Genomic DNA, 20,935 nt, shown 5'->3' with positions numbered 1-20,935 from the left:
GAGGTAGGGAAGTCTGGCACAAAATCTGCACCAAGAAAACTTACCTCCGGTAAGGAGAGTCGGGCATAGTGTAGGCAGCTGAAAATACTATCAAGGCTGAGCTTCCCCTGAGTGTATATAGGGAGCTACTGCAGAGTTGGAGTTCCTGCCTCTGGGAGCCTACAGAAGTAAGACTGCGGAAGAAATAAGATGTTTGACCCTAATCCGCAGTTTGGTCTTCTGAAGCAAAAGGAACCTTAAATTATAAACAGCCTCACTCAAAGGGAAAATTTGTGAAGCACCTACTCCCAGGAACTCCCCATTCTGCCCCAGGCCAGCCTGGGTTCAGCAGGCCCATAAATTGGCACTGTTGATGTGACCTTCCCAGACTGTTTCAACAAGAGATAACAACAAAGCTGAGAGCTTTGGTAGCACTCAAAGGAGATTTGAGGGACTTAAAACATGCTGCTAAATTTGGCAGCAAAAGTTCCCATTTCTTGCCGTTGAAAAAGGCAATCTCTTTATAATTACACTTGTAGATAAGATGCACCAAGCTACTGGAACTATTCATTCTTGTGAGGAACAGGTTAGAACCTCCTGGACCCAACCCACCGCTCCTCTGAGACTGGTCTCAGAGTCCAGTGTGGGGACAAGTGTAACCTTGGGGCTGGGGAGGCAACCTGTCTCCTGGAAGACAAAGTGCCAAGAGCCTCTCCTACAACTCAGTGTCTCAACCGCAACCACCTGCCTGGGGATATTCACCACTCACAAGCTCTCTCTGCCCCTCAATTTACATTCTCCCTCAGCCCACTTCCCATCTTACTCTTTCACCCAGGGCTCTGCTACAGAACACGCATGACTCATCAGAGAGGGTCCTTTCAACCTAGATGCTACTTTGTTTAGCCAGATTCCCCCTCTAGCTTACATATTTCTTTACAAAAGCAAGGTAAAGGAGCTATGACCCATGCACTGATATGAGCGCATGTGCTAAATCACCTCCATCATGTCCGATTCTTTGCAGCCCTATGGACTACTTTGTCCATAGGATTCTCCAGGCAAGAATACTGGAGTGGGTTGCCATGCCCTCCTTCTGGGGATCTTCCTGACCCAGGGATCAAACCCACGTCTCTTAAGCCTCCTGCATTGGCAGGCGGGTTCTTTACCACTACCGCCACCTGGGAAGTCCAGGCACTGATAGGGGACACTTATTACTGCCCTGCTGATACTAGATATCTGTCCAAGACATAGAGGAAGTGGGTAGCACCTCACATTTCTCAGCAGAACAAACCAGATAGACTAGCCACTCAGAATCAAACTCTGCTTGACTTACAAGAGAATAATAAATATAACAATCATTGCTCACACTGCATGAAGTGCTAGATATGAGGTGCTATTCTCAGCACTTGACATTTAGACTTCACCATGACCCTATGAAAATAGTACTATTACCACCTCCATTCTACAGACAAGGGACCAGGTCCTAGGAGGCTAAGTGCCTTACCCAGGTGACCGAGCTGGGATGCAGCAGAGCCTGAGTGTGAACCACAACAGCCTGACCTGGCTCTGGACATCACTCTTTCATTGGAGGGCTCTTCCCCTAACACACAGGTTTGTCTCTGAGCACAAGTGGCTCACTCCAGGATCTACAGGAGAGAGGATCCATCAGAAAACACTTGCCCGTTTTCTCCACTGACAGAGGGAAACAGCGTGGACAGAATTTATTCACAAAGCTAGTCTAAGTCTTTGCGGCACAGGAGTACCCCAAACATCTAATGACCAAAATTTTTCCAGAGGCACTAAGTGAAACCACCACCTCTATTTCTTACTGACCTGGGAGACCTTCTAGCTTACTAAGAGCTAGAGCCTCTTCGCAAGTTGTTGCAACCAAGCCCTGTGCAGCTGAGAACAAGTTCCCAGTCTCCAAGTTAAAAGAATCAAGTCGGAATGTTTCCCAGAATCCAGCTGATGGGGTTTTTTAAAAAAGTTAACTCAAATATGTCTTAAAGCATAAACTACATATGTAGGTCAATTTGAGGAAATAAAATATATCAACTACTATACTCAGTTTCATAAGACTTTAGGGAATCTAGTTGGAAAGATAAGATGCATTTCAAGTGTCAAGTCAGAATGTCAACGAAAACACCCAATCCCAATCCCCCTTGCTAGAAGAAGTTTCAAAGCCTAGGACTAACGCTCAGATCTGCTTACTACGAGGCCAGGGCTCTTTCCTCTGCTGCATGCAGCCAGAGACGTTCCTAGGAAGGAGAGATCTCCAACAGCAGCAGCCGTTAGCACTTACTGAGAGCATGTGTGTGCCAAAAACTAAGTGCTTTATACAAATTAACTCCTGCAACAGATCGTTGGGATGGGTAATATTACTCCCAATTCACGGATGAAGACACAAAGGTTTTATAGAGGTTAACTGCAGGGGTCCACAGGTAGTAAGAGGAAGAGCCAGACTGTGAACCTCCAGAGCCAGCCTCAAAGCCCGTGTTCTAAGCTGAGTTTTGAAGGACACAGAGAATTCACGGAAGAAAGGTGAGCAGTGCCAGGGTAGCCAGTGTCCAGAGCACTGGAGGCAGCAGATTGGACAGGGCCTCCAGGGCTGGGTTAAAGAGGACCTCAAGGTCCCACCTGGGCTGGCCTGTAGGAGAGGGGCAGGCAAAAAAGCAGTTCTAGACTCCCCTGGCTGTGAAGGTAAGCCTCCTTCAGAAGGATAAAGCTGAGCCTGTGAAGCTGGGTCAAGAGGATCACTTCAGCAACTCTCCTGAGGTCTTGACGGAAAGAGGAAGAAAATGCAAAGTCTACACTCCTTCTAAAAAAAAGGAGGATCTGATTTGACTTTCCTAACACAGTAACCCCAACCTGATTAAGAGATGCCAGCCATAGTCTCTTCAAAGTGCTGCTCTAAGCTGATGATAATAATGGAAAGCATTGAACATTTACTGTGGGCCAGGCACTGGGCTGAGAGCTTTACATGCATCATTTCATTCAATCCTCACCACAACGCTAACCAGCTAAGAACTATCATTACAGGAAGTCCCCTATGTACAAACTTTCAAGTTGCAAACTTTCGAAGATGGGAACGTGCGTTCACATGTCCAGTCATGTAAGTTTGTTCACGTGTCTGGTGTTCACTGTCACGTGTGTGCATCCTTTACAAGTGGCTGTACTTCTGTATACTTTACAGTACTGTGTAGAGTACAGTTCAGTTCAGTCGTTCAGTCGTGTCCAACTCTTTGTGACCCCATGAATCGCAGCTCACCAGGCCTCCCTGTCCATCACCAACTCCCGGAGTTCACTCAGACTCACGTCCATCGAGTCAGTGATGCCATCCAGCCATCTCATCTTCTGTGGTCCCCTTCTCCTCCTGCCCCCAATCCCTCCCAGCATCAGAGTCTTTTCCAATGAGTCAACTCTTCGCATGAGGTGGCCAAAGTACTGGAGTTTCAGCTTTAGCATCATTCCTTCCAAAGAAATCCCAGGGCTGATCTCCTTCAGAATGGACTGGTTGGATCTCCTTGCAGTCCAAGGGACTCTCAAGAGGTTCTTCTCCAACACCACAGTTCAAAAGCATCAATTCTTCGGCGCTCAGCCTTCTTCACAGTCCAACTCTCACATCCATACATGACCACAGGAAAAACCATAGCCTTGACTAGATGGACCTTTGGTGGCAAAGTAATGTCTCTGCTTTTGAATATGCTGTCTAGGTTGGTCATAACTTTCCTTCCAAGGAGTAAGCGTCTTTTAATTTCATGGCTGCAATCACCATCTGCAGTGATTTTGGAGACCCAAAAAATAAAGTCTGACACTGTTTCCACTATTTCCCCATCTATTTCCCATGAAGTGATGGGACCAGGTGCCATGATCTTCGTTTTCTGAATGTTGAGCTTTAAGTCAACTTTTTCACTCTCCTCTTTCACTTTCATCAAGAGGCTCTTTAGTTCTTCATTGCTTTCTGCCATAAGGGTGGTGTCATTTGCATATCTGAGGTTATTGATATTTCTCCCGGCAATCTTGATTCCAGCTTGTGCTTCTTCCAGCCCAGCGTTTCTCATGATGTACTCTGCATATAAGTTAAATAAGCAGGGTGACAATATACAGCCTTGATGTACTCCTTTTCCTATTTGGAACCAGTCTGTTGTTCCATGTCCACTTCTAACTGTTGCTTCCTGACCTGCATACAAATTTCTCAAGAGGCAGATCAGGTGGTCTGGTATTCCCATCTCTTTCAGAATTTTCCACAGTTTATTGTGATCCACACAGTCAAAGGCTTTGGCATAGTCAATAAAGCAGAAGTAGATGTTTTTCTGGAACTCTCTTGCTTTTTCAGTGATCCAGCAGATGTTGGCAATTTGATCTCTGGTTCCTCTGCCTTTTCTAAAACCAGCTTCAACATTAGTAAGTTCACGGTTCACATATTGCTGAAGCCTGGCTTGGAGAATTTTGAGCATTACTTTACTAGCGTGTGAGATGAGTGCAATTGTGCTGTAGTTTGAGCATTCTTTGGCATTACCTTTCTTTGGGATTGGAATGAAAACTGACCTTTCCCAGTCCTGTGGCCACTGCTGAGTTTTCCAAATTTGCTGGCATATTGAGTGCAGCACTTTCACAGCATCATCTTTCAGGATTTGAAAGAGCTCAACTGGAATTCCATCACCTCCACTAGATTTGTTCGTAGTGATGCTTCCTAAGGCCCACTTGACTTCACATTCCAGGATGTCTGGCTCTAGGTCAGTGATCACACCATCGTGATTATCTGGGTCATGAAGATCTTTTTTGTACAGTTCTTCTGTGTATTCTTGCCATCTCTTCTTAATATCGTCTGCTTCTGTTAGGTCCATACCATTTCTGTCCTTTATCGAGCCCATCTTTGCATGAAATGTTCCCTTGGTATCTCTACTTTTCTTGAAGAGATCTCTAGTCTTTCCCATTCTGTTGTTTTCCTCTATTTCTTTGCATTGATCGCTGAAGAAGGCTTTCTTATCTCTTCTTGCTATTCTTTGGAACTCTGCATTCAGATGCTTATATCTTAGTACAGTATATTTATTTCAAGCTAGATCTACAAGAGGATGACTTCACTGAAGTCCCTGTGAAGACCTGATGGAATTGTAGGCCAGCCCCTGGATTCCAGCTACTGTACTGTACTTTTCAAGGTACTGTACAGTAAGATTAAAAATGTTTACTTTCTGTGTTTGTCTTTTATGTATTATTTGTGTGAAAAGTACTATAAACCTATATAAATATAGGTTTATATATATATAAACCTATGCAGTACTATCAGAGAAGGCAATGGCACCCCACTCCAGTACTCTTGCGTGGAAAATCCCATGGACAGAGGAGCCTGGTGGGCTGCAGTCCATGGGGTCGCTGAGGGTCGGACACGACTGAGCGACTTCATTTTCACTTTTCACTTTCATGCATTAGAGAAGGAAATGGCAACCCACTTCAGTGTTCTTGCCTGGAGAATCCCGGGGACGGGGGAGCCTGGTGGGCTGCCATCTACGGGGTTGCACAGAGTCCGACACGACTGAAGTGACTTAGCAGCAGCAGCAGCATGCGGTACTATGCAGCCGATTATGTTAGTTGAGTACCTAGGCTAACTTTGTTGGACTTTGAACAAATCGGGCTTACAAATGCTCTCTCAGAATGGAATTCATTCATATACAGGGGACTTACTGTATATCCGTTTTACAGATGCCTCACAGAAAACTGAGGCTCAGAGAGATTAGATAAATTACCCAAGGTCACACAGATAACAAATAGTAATATCAGGTTCTAAATCAAGATTTATTTACGATCCCTGAGTTCCAGCCCTTAGTCACTTCACTAGACTGCCTATAAGATACTCTCGTATTATATGTAAATAGCTCTATCAGAGCTGCTCAAAGGCAGCACCATACCCTCACTGGGCGCGAAACAGTCACTGAGAGTTGAACACACACAGTACAGGTTGACTCACTTAAAAGCAATCTATAAAACTCAGTTGTCAGAACTCAATAAGGGAGCCTCTGTTCCAAGACACAAATGAGCACACAAAGCTAAAGAGTTCTAGAAACTAGCTGACTTTGTAGTTTTCTTTCCAATTTTCCCATTTCCCTCTTCCCATTCCCCACCCCCTGCACACACACCGCATCGCCCGACACTCCCAGAGTGCCACCCAGGCCTAGAACCCTCACCCTCCTCCTATTTCCAGTCCTTAGTTGGCTCTCTTCCATCACTCAAATAGTGCTTCAAATCAGAGTCTAAGAGTTGGACCCTCTTCCTTTTGCCCAGTCTAAAGCATGAGATAGTCATTAATCCTACCATCAAAACCTAAAACTTTAGTAGGTCAGTGTTCCTTCTCAGTCACATGGACAGAGGCTCACACTGGGGAGGAAATAAGCATAATAAATCATGTAATACAGTGTGTGTGTGTGTGTGTGTGTGTGTATGATAAATCTCACACTCGATTTTTTTTTATATCTTTCCCAGCTCTTGGCCCAGACCCTCTAGACTCACTGACTAAATGAGTGAACAGACCAAGAGAACACGTGGAGACCAGGGATGTCTCCGAGTCCAAGAGCACATGAACAGGGGTGTCAACCCCAGTGCCAGCCACCCCCAGCCACTCCTGCCCTCCCAGTGCCTGTTAGGACCTACACAAAGCTGTCTCCTTGAGCCCCTTGGGGGCAAACCAGCCTTCTGCTAAGTCGTGAGGGCCTTCTAGGTTAGTCCAGGTACCCCCTCTACCACCTGAGAACTACCTTTTCCCCAGTCTGCTTCCCAGGGCCTCTCTCCTGTTTCCTTCCAGTAGTCTTCCTACTGCTTCAGAGCTTGTCTCCATAACCCTATGTCCATCTCATTTTACCCAGGTCAAACAGTCCTTCATTCACTGTGATGTTTCCTATTAGCCAATCGCCAACTCACATACAAATCCCCTTCAGTGACGACAAGTCACACAGAAATATAGTCTGGATCTTTGAGAAACAGGTAGTTTCATGACAAACTCTCAGGGACAAGTCAGCTTTGGTTAAGAAGGCTTCATATCCTGATTGCATATAATTCACCCTTTATATAGACAGTGCAGCTTTCAGATGAGAAGAGTACTGTGATCATTTCCACACCCCCTCAACAACAGTATACCAGTTTACCAGGGTCAAAAAAAATAAGACAATGGATCTTTGGAGAAATCCTTCAATAAGGTAGTCTCGACTCATTTGGCATCCTTCTCTCTGCTCAACACACACCCAGGCCAGTCTTTCTAGGGCCTATGGCTAGAAACAGAGACCTTGGATTTTTTTTTTTGGAATAGAGTCGCTTTACAATGTTGTGTTAGTTTCTGCTGTACAGTGGAGTGAATCAGCTATATGTATACATATATCCCCTACCTCTTGGACCTCCATCCCAACCTCGATATTTTTTATCAGACAATATCACTTGGCATGTTTTCCCAAGACAGACTTACCCAGCATTTCACCCCCAACACCTACTGGGACAGGTGCACAGAGCACCTCCACCCCAGCAGAGCACAGGGTCTCCCTCCCCACCCCTAGAAGAAGCCACTAAAGCACATTTTCCCACAGAGAGAGCAATCTCTGCAGACCATGCCAGATGGTCATTTTTTTCCCCTTCTCTCATGCCCTCCTGGCCCCTTCTCCACTTTCCATGGTTCCTCTAAATCAAAGAACTCACTCATCTGTCAGCAGATGTGCCCTCCCCCTACCCGCAGCCCGTTCTCCCTAGTGAAGGTGGAGGCACGGAAGGCAGACAAGCCAAAGCCCTGGGGGCTGCTGCCTGGCTTCTGCCTCCTCCAGGCTCCACACGCTTTCCCTCTGCTTGGCTGTCTCAGCAAACCCTCCTGGGCCCCACACAAAACATCAGGAGCCTCCAGGGCACTGACAGGTAACAGCTAAGAGAAGCAACACACCACATGCTCTCAGCCTCTCAGTCCCACCAGCCCACAGGGAGGCGCTTTGGAAGGCCCAGGACTCAGACCCTCCACTTCACTCTGGTGACCAGTGGGTCTCCCGGAAATAGTTCATTGAATCCCATGAGGTGGGGAGTGGGGCACACCCCTCCTAGTTCCCGGCCAGCAGAATGGCCGTGATATCTGGAGTCACGGCACCGCTCCAAACGGTACCCCCAAGCCCTTCATTCCAGGGACGGGGCAGAGCCAGCAGAACTGAGGATGGCCTTGGTCTGTCTTCCAGGGTATTTCAAAGTTTCAACTTCCCCGAGTTACTGATAATTCTAATTTTGTAGACAGAAGGAGCCCAGGGCCGGAGAGCGCAGGAAGAGCAGTAGAAGAAGTGGGAGAGACAGAAAGCGAGAACAGAAATGTTACTTTTTAATCCTTAAGGAACATGGAGGGGTCCAATTTGTGACTCAGCTCTGGGAAGCTGGACTGAAGGAGCGGGAAACAGCTGCAGACCTGCGCTAAGCTGTGGACAGCTTCCCCCAGCCGAGCTCCCCCCCAGGCGAGCTCCCCGGAGGCGGAGGCGAGAGAGGCTGCTGTGACAAGAGTCACCTGGAAAAAAAAGGCTCTGTTGTTTTTGTTTGTTGTTATTTTTTTAATCTGTTCAGGGGCTTCTTCCTAGGTACCACTCCAGGGCCTGGCTGCCAGATGTGCCCCTGCCCTACAACAAGAGCTGCGGCTGCAGGTGGGGTACCAGCCCCTCCTCTGTGTTCCCGCCTAGTACCCAGGAGCCTCCCGGTGTCCCCGAGGACAGAGCTGGCATGCCCTCGCCCAGAGGCTTCCCGCTCCCCTGCGATTCTGTTCCCTGGCACAGTCCCAGGGCATATCGAGTATCTCTGCCCTTGGAATTCCCACTTCCTCATTTCTTTCTTTCTGATTTCCCTCTAAGCTGTAGCCACAGGTTCCTAAGAGAGCTGCCCAGCCCCCAAGGACCTTTCAGAGCAATAACTCTTCCTGCCAGTTAGAACCCTGCCTTTAAAACCCAGGACAGAGGAGAAAGGCCTCTGGGCTCCCTCGGAACAATTTTCCCAGCACAAGCTAACAGGATGAGGAACGGGCCCTTAGCAACCACTAGCTTCCCTTCCAGCTCCTAAAATCTGACTCTGTAAACGCCAGGCAGCTAGCTGTGGGACACTGGAAAAGCCAAGGGGTCTCTTGAAATCCCTCTCCTCTGAACGAAAACACGTGAATCAGGGGACCCCAGGAAAGCTTCATCTCTCAAGGATCATTTACGAGGCTCCAAGCCTACAGTGAACATCACTCTTACTAAACTTGCCTGTATGCTTCCTTTAACATCTTGAAGTTTTCAAAGGTTTTTCTCATTTTTATTTATAAATGCAAAAAAGAAGAGGGGCCTTTATAAATGGGATAACCAGAACAGAGAGCAATGTGACTTTCCAGAAGAGAGAGAGACCATTCTTCAAGGGTCAACTCATAACATCTTACATTATATAGGTCTTGACTGGTTTAAATTTCTTCTGTGGAAGTTGTTTCATTTGCTCCTCCCAACACTACTGTGGAGGAACTATTATCATTACCTCCATCTCACCAGCCAATAAATCTGAAGGTTGTAGAAGTTGAGAGTCTTGCCAATGGCTATCTGAATGGTGAGTAGCATGACCTAGCCACAATTCAAGTCTCCTAAACCCCAAGCTATTATCATTCTGCTATACCAGAAGAAAGAGCATCTGCTGGCCCTCTTCACATGAGCTGCTGCTGCTGCTAAGTCACGTCAGTCGTGTCCGACTGTATGCGACCCCATAGACGGCAGCCTACCAGGCTCCTCCGTCCATGGGATTTTCCAGGCAAGAGTACTGGAGTGGGTCGCCAGTGCCTTCTCTGCTTCACATGAGCGAGGGACGTAAAATTGAAGGAGCTGCCCAACTACATCCACACAAATAGAGGAGAACTGAGATCCTGGATTTATGTTGCCCACCAAAGGGCCCACTGACTCCTCCTCATATCCCCTGACTTGAGTACCAGCCAACAGCACCAAGCCACATCCCCCCAGTTAATCGAGGTGTCAACCAAGCAGAGGAGCCCTAGAATGGAATAAAAGGAAGCACTGCTTTATAAGTGGCCCGTCCGAGATCCAGGGCCATTGAGTTCACCCTTGTGGAGCCTCAGGCCACAACAGTGATGCACACATGTACACGTTCAGGGAGCCCAATTCGAGACACGGCCAGTGCTTTCATTGGCAAGCTGACCCGAAGTTAATCAGAAGGCCCCCTCATTGTGTGCCCGAGTACAAAAGACATTCTGTTCAGAAAGTTCAAGAAGAAAAACCAAAGAGCTAGGACCGCAGCTGTTCCCTCATCCCACAGGGAAACCAAAAGCAGCCACGGAGCCTCCTGAGGCCCAGAAGTAAGTTTAAGATATAATATGGCTAAAGCGGAAGCACGTCTTCTGAGGGGTCTCCACTGCAGGGAGTGTCCACCGCATGAAACCTCCTGATGAGATCACTGACAACCTTATCAATCCCAACACCTATACAAGTGCCTTTCTGGAATGATCTCCTCTCCAAGGCCATACTGAGTTCACCACACACTGGTCCTCTAGGTCAGGATAAGTTTTACCAAAACACAGGACAACAGTGTAGAAGGAGTATGTGGCATAGACACCGCATGTCCTGAGACTTGATTCAAACGTTAACCAGGGAATCCATTCAGCACAACCACGGTACTTCAGGTCTCCTCAGGTAACCCAGCTCTTAGCAGCAACCTACTCAGAGATATCGGGATAAGGAACCTTGACAGGTCCCACCCCCCCAGACGCCCCCTGCCTCCACCCCATACATTTGTTTAGAAAAACCTGTGATGGATTTTATTAATAATAAAGGAGGACAGCTTGCTTCTTACCAGGCTACCTGGGGGACAGAGAGAGAGGAAAGACTGACCCTGGTTCAGACATCCCTAGGACAGCCCCTCTCTCCTAATAACTACCCCAGAGAGACTTGGAGCTCACTGCAGCTCCCAGCTGAGTTAATTAGCTTTTATTTTTTTCATTAGGTCAGACATAGCAGCACCAAAAGACAAAAGTGTTCACTAGAACAAACCCAGCCACTCAAAAGACACTGGAGTTTCCATGTAAGAACTACAAACACATTGCAGGAGTGATGATAATTCTTTTTTTTCCCCTACATAAAAGACTCTTCCCGTAAAATTTCCTGAGCCTTTGTGCTAAATAAAAGTAAGATGATGATTCCTATAGTGAAGTCTAAACACCTCAGGTTCAGCAAGAGTGAGATCAGCTAGATTTGCAAAGTCAAGAAAACTGGCTGCTTCCCTCCTCCGTAAGCTAATAGAATCCAACTGTTGGAGCATGACATCATTCCTGAGCCCCAAACCCTGAGCAGAGGAGAGCATACAGACACTCGCCGGCCTCCCAGAAAACAGCCCAAGACTATGGCCAGGAAAGGAGGAAAAACAATCCCAGCCGGGAGCTGACTTACCTGAAAGTCCCGGTGCTTTCCTGCCCACTCCATTCTCGGCAGAGTCTGGCTCACACCACAGTCTGTTAGGGAGCCCAGGGCCCCCAAATCCACTCGCTCCGGCTCCGATACCTGCTGCGAGCTTCCCACAGCTCCTTCCTCTGACCTTTCGTGGCGCTCCTTCCAGCCAAATAAGCGGAGCACTGCTGGCCGGCCAGGCCAGTCGTCATGGAGACCCTGTTCTCGCCAGCGCTCGCTCCGATCTCCCTCCCTCCCTCTCTCCCTCTCTCCCTCCCTCCCTCTCTCTCCCTCCCTCTCCTCCGCCCCCCCCCCCTCCCCAAACCCGCGGTCTCCCCCTCTCTCCCTCAGTTCTGGGAGGCTTTCACGGAACAGCACTGTCTTTTGATCAGCTCGGGCTCCGCACGCATTCCACTCCTCCTACCTCCCTTCCAGCCAGACAAGGGCTCTGGGCTGCTCCTGGGAACTGGCTTCAGCAGCTCAGAGGGGAGAAGGGAGAAGACAGTGAGTGGACTTGTTTTGTTCCCCTCCAGTGTCTCATTTTTTATAACTTGGAAGAGTCCCGGCTGGGGAGGGGGGTGAGGAGGGGAGGGAGTCAGCTTGAACGCTTGGAGGGGAAGCCAGCCCTTCCTCTGGGTCCTGGAGCGAGGGTAGGGAGGACCCAGATGCCCTGCCTTGACTTGTTTGTGCACTTGGGGTTTTCCGGGCAGCGGGCTGAGGCGGAAATGCACTCACGTCTCAGGAGCTCGCCTGGACGGGCCTCTGTGCTTACCTTGCTGCCTGCCCAGGTTGGGGCGACGACTTCAACCAGCGCAGGGACACATGCTGCTAGCGCCGGTGCCAAAGCAGCCTCTCATCTCCCTGCGATGGAGAGGAAAGGCTCAGTCAGCACCAGGAAGCATCCTGGGCAATCCAGAGTCCCAGCCCGAGCAGATGCGACACAGATACAGAAAGCCCGGGCTTTCTGCAAGCTGCTGTCCAAGTCAGAAACGGTATCAGTCCTGACCAAGAGCTAGCACAGTGCCTGGAACACAGCAAGTCCTCAAAGTTTAATTCCCTGGTACATATTTCTATTGTGTAATATTCTTTTACAGGATCTATCTTGTTTGATCCTCAGAACCTTTTGAAACATATTGTCATATTGTGTTAGTCGCTCAGTCGTGTCCAACTCTTTTGAGATCCTGTGGACTGTAGCCCACCAGGCTCCTCGGTCCATGGAATTCTCCAGGCAAGAATAGCAGAGTGGGTTCCATTCCATTCTCCAGGGCATCTTCCCTATCCAGGGACTGAAGCCAGGTCTCCCGCGTTGTGGGCAGATTCTTTACCATCTGAGCCACCATTATTATCACCATTTTATAGATGGGAAAACTGAGGCTTGAGGGGATCAAATGTTTAGACCACAGTAACAAAGTCAGTTTGGCAGTCGAAGTACTAACAGTAGAGACCAATCTGCTGCCCCTAGCCTGGTACTTTCCTCTAAAGTACACTGCCATCTGATCTTACAAACTAACAACTTTTTTGACAGCCAGTCATGAGATACAAGGCTGGATTCCCTGGGGAAGATAAAGACTCCTTCTGAGTCATGATAAGATAGGCTCAATTATCATCCTTTCAGCCTTGAAGGCTCTGAGATAACCTCTATGAGATGAGAAACATACTGGTGCACAGATTACCTTACAATTTTCAAAAAAAACTCTCACAAATCTTGGCTCATCTCTCAAACCCAATAGACCTGGAGTTAGGATTCCTGTAATCATACTAATTGAACAGATTTTTTTTAAAAAATCTAAAAGAGAGGTTAAATAACTTGCCCCAGGTCACAGAACCAGAAGATATCTCATCTAGAAATAATACCCAAGCCTTTCAGCTCTCTTTGTGTACTAAGTAGAGCAGTTCCAAGGGCACCAGACAAAGCCAGGGTCAGAAGACCAGGCAGTGCTGGGCTCCGTGACAGCCATATGCCCTTGGGAAGTCACCAAGCCTTCCAGCTTTTACCCATAAAACCCCTCCCCTGAGCAAGTGACAGGTCTGGTATAAGCATGAAAAGATGTGTATGAAGGCATTCTCCTTAAATCAGGCACTGAACTAAGAATTTCATTCATCTCAGCTGCTCTTAATAACAGACAAAAACCTGGGGCAGTAGGTATGCCCCCTAGAAAAGGACGCAGAGCCTCAAGTAAGAAAGTTTTCAATATGTGTTAGCTGCTCAGTCATGTCTGACTCTTTGCGACCCTATGGGCTGTAACTTGCCAGTCTCCTCTGTCCATGGAATTCTCCAGGCAAGAATACTAGAGTGGGTTGCCATTTCCTTCTCCAGGGAATCTTCCCAACCCAGAGATCGAACCTGTATTGCAGGCAAATTCTTCACCATCTAAACCACCAAGGAAGCCCCATATTTTTCAATGTTGTTTCCTCAAGCAGTGCTAGAGAGATCCTGATGGAATCTTTAATGCAGAGACCCCATGCAGAATCTTTGTGTTTTTGACTAACCTTCAGTATTACAGCAAATTTATTAAAACAAGATTTTAATTCACTCTAGTTTAAAAGGTATATATATGCAGGAGATAACGTAGGAGGAGCATCACAAAATCCAGCAGGAAATAACAGGGTGGCACCAACCCTAAGTGGGGGACACTGCTGCTTCAGTGGAGCAACCAGAGTGTCAAAGAGGGCACACTCAACCAGCCACTAGAAATACCCAATCCAACACCCCGACCCAAGTACCAACTCAGAAATTCCTCAAAGGAATTCCTAGTGTCCCTAGTGTCCCCTGTCCGTGGAGGACAGGATGAAAGAGCAAGGGCAACACCATCAAATCACTCACCTTCTCCCTTGTCCTGTTCCCAACAGGCAGTTTTCTGTTCTTCTCCTGATCCCTAAAATGCACATTCCACCTGCCCAGTCTCCATACTGAGAAACAAGAGGCAATACCCATTCATTTCTACAATAAGACACTAATCACAGTTATAATACCAACTCATGTTTATTGAGTGGGCTTCCTTGGTGGCTAAGCAGTAAAGAATCCACCTGCAATGCAGCAGACTTGGGTTTGATCTCTGGGTCAGGAAGATCCCGTGGAGAAGGAAATAGCAACCCACTCCAGTATTCTTGCCTGGGAAATCCCATGGACAGAGGAGCCTGGCGGGCTACAGTCCATGAGGTGGCAAAGAGTCAGACGCAACTTAGCAACTAAACAACAAATACCATATACCAGGCATTCTTCTAAGGAGCATGAAGGGTCAGGGCAGGTGGATTACTAAAGCTGATACAAGTCAGTCTCTCTCTAATGCAAACTTCAAAAAGCCCTCCAGACCAGACCTGACACAGAATGCAGGCCATGCTCCCCCTAGTGGCACACTGGGGTTATAGTGGTTCCTTAGGGCCTTGTCCTGGGTCAGCGGGAGAGGGGCCCAGATAGGGACACAGTAAGTGCCCCACTACTGGGAGAACTGGAATCTCTGCTGGGTGCTGCTATTGTGTGTAAGTTCCTTGAACTGGGCAGAGCAAGAGGTCAGCTGAATCCTGCTGCCTCTGCAAGGCTGGATTTAGATCAATCCTACCTGACCTTTCCGGAAAGACAGGAACCTGTAACCTGTGTGGTCTGCTGGGAGTCCCCGTGCAGGCTTGTACTGACAAGGAGATACCTTTGTGTATCCCTACCTCTTTCTGGCCTGCAGCCAATCCACTTACCGACTCCAGACAATGCTACTTCCTAGATATATCTTTCATCTGTCCATTTTTCTGCACCTCATTGCCACCCTAATCTTTCCCCTTAACTGCGACGAAAACCTCCTGACCACCCCAGCTTTCACTCTTGCCCTCACAGCTCCATTCTCCATGGAGGTGTCTGAATCACCCTTTTACACTAGATCATGTCATTTCCTGCTTAACACACTTCAATGGCCCCCCAACATTCAGGGTAAAATCTAAAATCTTCCCATGTCCCTATAAGGCCCTGTATGACTCTTCTCCAGCCTCCTCCTGCCCTCCCCCTCTGGGTGCCAGCTCCGTGGGCCTCCTTTTAGTTCCCCAAAGTGTCAGAGTTTCTCCAGGCTGTTCCCCTTTGCCTTGGATGCCCCCCTACACCATAGTCTTTGCCTGACTGAATCTTACTCGGCTCAACTTGCCTCTTACTTCCTAAGAGAGGTCTGCGACCCTCCAGTCTGAATGAGGACTTACCCTCCATGGCACTCACCACAATCTGTAATTGCTCCCTTGTGCCATTCTGTGCTTCCCCCAGGTTTCTTAGGAGCAGGAACCTTGACTATTTTGCTAGCCACCTATTCTCTGCATTTAGTATAGGGCCCAGCTTACAGCTGGCACGCAGTAAAAATCTGCTGAATGAATGCATAAAACTCCATTCCTTCCTGTCCAACAGGAAGAAGAAACTTAGAACGGCTATTTCATGTCACTTATTGCATCTTTTCATAGACTTACAAACTATAATTACATCTCTTTTCCTCATGTGCCTTGCCTGTGGGCTCAACCAAAAATTCCTATAAAGTCTCCCTGCGGTTTGTTTCCCAGAACTTCTCTCGTAAGGTCAGTCTTCTGGGGACGCACTCCAGGGTTTTACAGTCTTCCCCATTCCCAGAGAGCCCACTCACAGGCACTCCACCACCGGAGTCACTGCCAGACCGTGCAGGATTCGGGAACGGCCCAGCGCCCACAGAGGAGAAGGTTCTCTCGGGTCAGCTCCATTCAAGCACAAAAATGCTTTCTCTCACCTCCACTGTGCAGCTCCCTATGCTTACTGAAAATACACATTTGCTTTAAAAAGCCATCCTATGTTTTATATAATTTGGAGATGGGTATAAATACTGTTTTGAAAAAAAAAAATGTTTTTCCATTACTAAAAAGAAACTGAAAACTACTCTCTGGGGGAAAAATAATTAAGACTTAACTAACAGCAACAGTGGTGTGACTAAGTTCAAACCCCGCCCATGACAGACGTCACCACCAAAATTTGAAATCCCTTTGGCTTCATCTGCCATACTCCCCTACCACTACCACTCCAGTACAGGCACAAGCACAGCACGCTGCCTGCTGCTCTGAAATCTGCATTTTTTTTCTCTTCCTCCCCCGACTGCTCACACTGTTACCTTTTTTCTGACTGCCTCTCATTGCCCAACTACCTTCAAGGCCCAACTCAGTTACTACCTCCTCTGTGAAACAGTTCTTGATGTCCTGGCGGGATCTGTTTGTCTACTCTGGAAGCCCACAGCAGTCTGAAGATGCCTTTATCATGGTATTTATATAATTTTATCACTGTTACTTGCACTCCTGTCTCCCCCACAGTCATGAGCCCCTTGAAATCTACCCACTTTCATATTTCATTCAGAGTAGGCAACGAATTAAAGTGTCAAATAAATAATTTAAAAAGACTCTAAGGGAAAAAAAAGAAGAAACAGCTGTCCCCTCGATAAGATGAAAGAATTTGAGAGAAGAATTCGAGAGGAGAAAAAAAAAGTGTATATATATATATATATATGTATATGAGCATTAGATTCTACATTTGGTCACTATAAGAGATGATGCTCTATTCTTGTCCCTTTATAAACTGAAATGCCAAATGTGAAAACACAGGAGCAGAACAAATCTTTTAAAGTCACTCTTTACTTTGGGAGCATTGGAATTCAAGAAAAGAAAGCTGCTGTTATCTCAACATTGGTCTTCCTTGGTGGCTCAGCAGTAAAGAATATGCCTGCCAATGCAGGAGACATGGGTTCGATCACTGTGTTGGGAAGATCCCCTGGAGAAGGGAATGGCAACCCACTCCACTATTCTTGCCTAGGAAGTCCCATGGACAGAGGAGCCTGGCGGGCTATAATCCACAGGGTCACAAAAGAGTCGGACACGACTTAGCAACTAAACAACAACAATCTCAACATTACTAGTTGGATCCTAGAATGCCTAAGAGATGCAGTATAACTTCAGATGCCTCTAGGGAGCCTAGCTCCCAATGCCCATCAGACAGCTCCAGCAGCATGTCCACAGAGGACATCCCGTTCTACCCACGTGTCCTACCCATTCTCCGACATGGGCTCTGGCTGCCATGTGAGTAGGCAGGTTTCCACAAGACTTTACAATTATCCTTTTCTAACTCTGAGCAGCAATGTGATTAAGAAGGGAAAAACTAAAAATCCAGGAGCAGAGAAAGAGTCATCAGGTCCTGGTTACAGGGCGGTGAGACCGTGAGCAAGTCCTTGTGCCCCATAGGACCTCTGCCTTTTCCTGCGAATAGTGAGATGGCTGTTGGGCTGTTGGAACCAGCACTTCTCCAGTGGGCCCTTCTAGTGTCAATGTTCTACTGTATTGTTCTTTGGCAGTCACCCAGACCTGTTGTTCTATCCTAGTCACCCAGTCCCCTTGCTTCCTGAATGAGTCCAAAGCAGCAGAAAGATTTCTTGTTTCAGGGGCATCTAATCCTTTTAGCAGAGTCATCTGCCTGGGATCAGACAGAAGAAGACCATCAACAACAAAAGGCGACCTTTCCTGGAGGGAAAGATGGGATATTCAGGCTTCCTCCCTAAGAAGAGCTGGAGAGAGAAGAAAGACACCAAACATCGGATGGGGAAATTAGGAAAGGGCCTGGGAAGTGCTTTGAGGAAAACTGCAGCTCTGCCAGGGACTCACTCCTAGCCACCAGTCTGAGACAAAGCAGCCTTTACAAAGCAGAAGAACTGGCAATATCTAAGTTCTCTTGGAAGGCAATCTGCTTACTGCCAATCAAGCAGTCTGTTCATGAGCTCTACCAGGGCTTTGAATTGACAAAACAAATGTCTCCCTCCAGACGGCAACCCCAGCCCTCCTCTGCTCAAGAACCATAGCTGGCAGGACGTCTCGTGTGCTAGCCACTGCTGCACATACTTTGCTTCACAGCCTTCCTGGGGAAACAGAAATATCCATTCTTTGCTCAAGTCCCGCATTTTATGTAAAGAAATTCTTCCAGGTCCTTCAGTTCAGTTCAGTTCAGTCGCTCAGTCATGTCCGACTCTTTGTGACCCCATGAATCACAGCACTCCCGGAGTTCACTCAAACTCATGTCCATCGAGTTGGAGATGCCATCTCATCCTCTGTCGTCCCCTTCTCCTCCTGCCCCCAATCCCTCCCAGCATCACAGTCTTTTCCAATGAGTCAACTCTTCGCATGAGGTGGCCAAAGTACTGGAGTTTCAGCTTCAACATCAGTCCTTCCAATGAACACCCAGGACTGATCTCCTTTAGGATGGACTGGTTGGGTCTCCTTGCAGTCCAAGGGACTCTCAAGAGTCCTCTCCAACACCACAGTTCAAAAGCATCAATTCTTTGGTGCTCAGCTTTCTTCACAGTCCAATTCTCATATCCATACGTGACCACTGGAAAAACCATAGCCTTGACTAGATGGACCTTTGTTGGCAAAGTAATACCTCTGCTTTTGAATATGTTATCTAGGTTGGTCATAACTTTCCTTCCAAGGAGTAAGCATCTTTTAATTTCATGACTGCAATCACCATCTGCAGTGATTTTGGAGCCCAAAAAATAAAGTCTGACACTGTTTCCACTGTTTCCCCATCTATTTGCCATGAAGTGATGGGACCAGATGCCATGATCTTCATTTTCTGAATGTTGAGCTTTAAGCCAACTTTTTCACTTTCCTCTTTCACTTTCATCAAGAGGCTTTTTAGTTCCTCTTCACTTTCTGCCATAAGGGTCCTTATTCCTGCTTTAATCCCACCAGCCTCTGACCCATTTCCTACCCATACCCCTCTAACCCCAAGGCTCTGAACTAGGAAAGTGTGGGTGCAGTCTACAGGGACCCTAGATTCCACTACCCTGTGGTGAAGTGGCTATTGGACCTCTTCATGCTGGATTGAGCATGCTCTCCTTCCACGTGCCAGCTTTCCAGCCCTCATCCATCTCCACTCAGCTCACAATCCTCAACATGAAGCTCGAGGTTCAGATCCCCAGGACACAAAGGACTCAAGTGCGTTGATCCAGTCTTTTGGAATATCTGTTAGTCTCTTGGAGAGCCTATACATGGGCTAATTTCTGGAATCTCTCAAATTCACAGGCCCCTGAACACTGCCCCTTAAGTCCAAGCACTTTAACACTGGGCCACATAAACACAGTCTTGGGGCCAAGAACGACTGGACTAAGGAGGCAGTATCCTTCACCCACTCTGGAAGAAACATTTACCCTTCCAGAATGGGCTTCCCGTGTTTACTTGGCTCAGAACTCCAAGCTCAACCAAGATCTTATCTATCATGACTGAAATGTCAGGATGGGAGAGGCAGGGTACAAAGTTAGGAAAAAGGAGATAGAGGAATAAGAGGAATGTGGACTCAAATGGCTTTTCCACGATGTAACCAAGGAAAACCTTTGAGTCTCAGAAAGGAGTATCCCTCAGAATAAGATCTAGGCAAAGCAGTGGGAAATGTGGGTCCAGACCATATCACCTCCTCCAGGCTGTCTCCCCTGATTTTCCCAGATTCGACTGGATTCTCTACTCCCACCCACTGTACTCCTTAGAACAGTCTACAGCTCCAGTGCCTGCTGTGTTCACTGCCTTGTGTTTTAGTGCACCAAGGTTTATTCAGCTCATTTCTCCTACTAGCCTATGTCTTAACCTAAGCCTAGTTTAGGGTTCTGTACATTGTACAATTAATAAATTGTTAACATATGAACTAAAGAAACCGACCAACTAAACTAACCAATGACAATGCTATAACTACATGATCCTAACAAGGGATCAACAATATCACCATAGAACCTAAACCACTTGCTCATTAGCACCTTAGAGCGGTCCAAGGTTTTTGTGCTGTGTCTATAAGATGATTATAAGTGGTATAAGTGGTATTTTTAAAAAAAATTTTAATGCTTTTATATTTATCATAATGTGTATTAAAAAAAAAAGATAGCCAGCTAATAACCTCCTTTTCACTGATCTCATTGACTAGGCCAATGCTTATGAAAGTCTAGTTTTTTTGTTTGCTTTTAGTTTTGTCTTGCTAAAATTAGTGGGTAACAATTTAAAGAGAAATGGGATACTTGCACAATTTCAAAGTATCTCTCTCAGAAATATGTACCAATTACAAAGAACTTGTCAATGGAGAAACCTGGCAGACATATCTAACCAAGTGATCAAAGTTAACATTACCAGTAATTAAACACATCAGCATCATGTATCCTTGACATGAAGCACTAAGAAGGGCATTGCACCTCTGTGGTGTTCTTCCCCCAAATCCATAAGCTTAATCTGATTCTGAGAAAACACTAAACAAACCATCTGGAGGGACAGTTTACAAAATACCTGCCCAGTACTCTTCAAAAATTTCAAGGTCATAAAAGACAAGGACAAACTGAAGGACTGCCGTAGACTGGAGGAGACTAAGACACAACATCTAAATGTATGTGGTATCCTACGTTCCACCATGGAATAGAAATAGACCTTAATGGGAAAGACTAATGAAATCCAAATTAAGTCTATAGTTTACATTATACCAATGTTCATTTCTTAGGTGATAATTGTACCAGAACTATGTTAAGTTAGGGAACTTGTATTATCTTTGC

General features: G+C 46.9%; 1 protein-coding gene across 2 annotated transcripts in view; it reads right to left on the bottom strand.

Annotated features, from left to right (window-relative positions):
- Window positions 1–20,935, bottom strand: part of DENND2B (DENN domain containing 2B) — a 167,732-nt gene that overhangs the window by 112,818 nt on the left and 33,979 nt on the right. The window contains exon 3 of one of the 2 annotated variants that reach the window (XM_055548708.1): window positions 12,157–12,245. The gene's annotated coding sequence lies outside the window, so the exon portion shown is untranslated. Of the gene's footprint in view, window positions 1–11,387; window positions 11,587–12,156; window positions 12,246–20,935 lie in introns of those variants that run through there. The other variant, XM_055548707.1, reaches the window with a different exon arrangement.

This window comes from Bubalus kerabau, chromosome 15 (assembly GCF_029407905.1).
Source record: "Bubalus kerabau isolate K-KA32 ecotype Philippines breed swamp buffalo chromosome 15, PCC_UOA_SB_1v2, whole genome shotgun sequence".
NCBI classification, from domain to species: Eukaryota; Metazoa; Chordata; class Mammalia; order Artiodactyla; family Bovidae; genus Bubalus; species Bubalus kerabau.
This window is presented reverse-complemented; position numbering and strand designations above follow the sequence as displayed.